Raw genomic sequence first — 2731 nt, forward strand, 5'->3', positions numbered from 1 at the left:
TTTTTTCCCCTCATCTGCATTTACTGTGTACTGTAGTATTGTGGCTATCTCATACTGTTTGTTTTTGTTTTGCCCAGAAAAAAAAACTTTTAAAGATGAGTAAACTGCTGTTTGTTTCTACACTTTAAATATACAGAATGTCATAGAGATTTTATTTAAAGCTTTATATAATGGCCATTTGTAGTATAGAACTAAGACAATGCACTATAAGGAATTCTGCATGGGAATAAAATCAGTTTGGTGAATTGTGTGACCAGTTTCCAACACCACTGCTGAGGATATCATGGATGGAATTCTTTGACAAATAGTGCATGTACCAGAGGCTCTTCTAGGTGCTGGAAATATGCAGTAAGGAAGACATAGGGAGATTTTGATACGGGAGACAGAAATAAGTTCAATATTGTCAGTTCTGTGAGGGCTGAGATTGTCTGTCTAGTTGACTGCAATCTCTTCAGTGCCTAGACTATAGGAGAAGCACAATCAGCCTTTGTTAAATGAATGGATGTAATTTCAGAGATAACTGCTAGGATAAAGAAGAATAAGGGAAAAGAGTGACAAGTGGTAGCAGTGGGCTGTTTTAGATACAGAGGTCTTTCCATGTCCAAAGGCCAGTCTGATGCACAGTGGCCTCTACTTGTCCAACAAAGTTTTCGGCACACGTTAGAGACAGCTGAAAGGAGCATAAAGACACAGGCTTTGGAGTTGGACAGGCCTGGGTTCAGTGTCTCATCACTACTAGCTCAGTGACCTTGCCCTCTCTGGGGCTTGGTCTCTATCTGAAGACGATGGACAATAACGCCTACAGTTATTTGGGAGGTTAAATGTCATGAGGTGGCATTTGGCACTGTACCTGGCGTATAAGGAAGTGTTTTATCGGTGAACCTGAAAGTTGGGGTTTGTTCTGGGCTGTGAATTGGGCTCTTAGCTGATTTCAAGAACTGAACTAATTTCTTGAGCAACTGCTAACCAGTCTGACTTCAGACTAGGGATTAAATTGGTTTGGGAAATTGAGTCAAGGGACAGCCAAGTTTGCCAAGCTAGTCATCTCTCTACCTTTTTCTTTAGTTCTGAGTTCATATGATTTTTCATTTAATTGAGATGTCAAGCTTTATTCTTGTAACCTTTGCCTCTGTGGAAATAAAGGCTGAATAGGTGGCACTGACTATATTTCTCCCTTGCTTGTGGGTAAACAGTAGTGAAATGCCTGGAAGGGCATATTTCTTTAGATATTCTTCATTGGACAACAGTTCATAGAGTTTGTCTTCCCCTGTGACTTACGTCATAGCAGGCATAGTCCATTCTTGCCCAGATGGTCTCAAGAAATACCCATGAACTGAACTAGATAATGGATTTGGTCTCATTGTATTTAAGTGAGGTATATCACATAGAGGGTTAATTCTCCCACTTTTTCCGTTTTGGGGGCCAAAGCTGGTAATTCAGAGCAGACAGACAAGACACTTGCAAACTTCGGCAAGTTAAATGTTAGTAAAGCCTCAGATAAGAGTGGGGGTGGGGAATGCTGTAAGGAAAGGGCTGCTTGAGCACTGAGCTAGGGTGTTTATAAATAGTGATAGTTTTCACCTTTGGGGGTGGACGGAAAGCTCTGTGGTTAGACGCAAGAAGAGACTAAAGAAATGCAATCAAGTGAAACTAAAAGGGGAAACAATTGGAGTGACCCAGAATAATTCTCTGCAAAGTGCTTAAAACTGTCACTATGAAAACAACCTGATTTTCCTTCTCTACGACAAGCTGGACATGTCATTTATCTTTCATTGCGGGCTTCTGGGCCAGCTAAGTCCCAGGCGTATATTTCACTAAAGTCATGTCCTCAACCCTTCCAAAATACAACTTTTTTTTTCTTGCAGTTTTCTAACAGGTTTTGAAGTACTTGCCTGAAATAATCCTGTTTGGATTATTGTGGATTCAGCTGAACATCAACATGGAGCGTCAACGGAGGCTTAGATGTTGACCTCAGTTCCCGTCAGTACAGAGCTGGGTAATTCAGTAAAATGTGGTTAGTACAATAACTGGTTAGGAATAATAACCAATGATTTGTAATGCTTTGTACATTATATTTGTGGCCGAGAGTAAATCTACAAAATGAAATGGGGTCTTTTGAAAAATGACTTACTATGACTCACAAGCATACAAAACTACGACAAATCAGTGAAGTCTTACAGCGCAGAACTGGGAGTCTATTTATGGTGCAGTCATTCTATGTGTGTCCACCTCAAAGCAAACCCATTAGGACATAATGAAAAGTTGTGGTTTGCTAAAAAGACAAGCAAATGAATAAATGAGTCTAGTTATTTCCCTCTGTTTTGCAGCTATAAAATACATAAACTGGAACAGAGCAGTGTTTATAAACATGTTTCTGAGTTGTTACCTAAAAACCTGTCACTGAATATAGACATTTCCACACAGGACTGATAAACAGTAGTTGTCTCTATGGGCAAAAAGATGCCAGAGAAGAAAAAAAAAGTCCGTGAAGTAGGTAGGATCAGCCTTTTGAGGGCTGAATTACAAAAGCTATTTTGGGCAAATTTTGGTAGAGGCAGGAATTTTGAATTTCTTTAAGGCTACACTCTTGGAATCTACTCAAAGAGTCTATCACGTGCTCCCTATCCACTCCTTGCCCTTGACATGCTCCTGATGCTCACAGAGCCTTGGCAAAGTCCTGTAACCCGGTGACTGTGAATCGCCATTGCACACACCGGTAAATTGCGGTGAA

This window comes from Rhinolophus sinicus, linkage group LG07 (assembly GCF_036562045.2).
Source record: "Rhinolophus sinicus isolate RSC01 linkage group LG07, ASM3656204v1, whole genome shotgun sequence".
In the NCBI taxonomy this organism is placed as follows: Eukaryota; Metazoa; Chordata; class Mammalia; order Chiroptera; family Rhinolophidae; genus Rhinolophus; species Rhinolophus sinicus.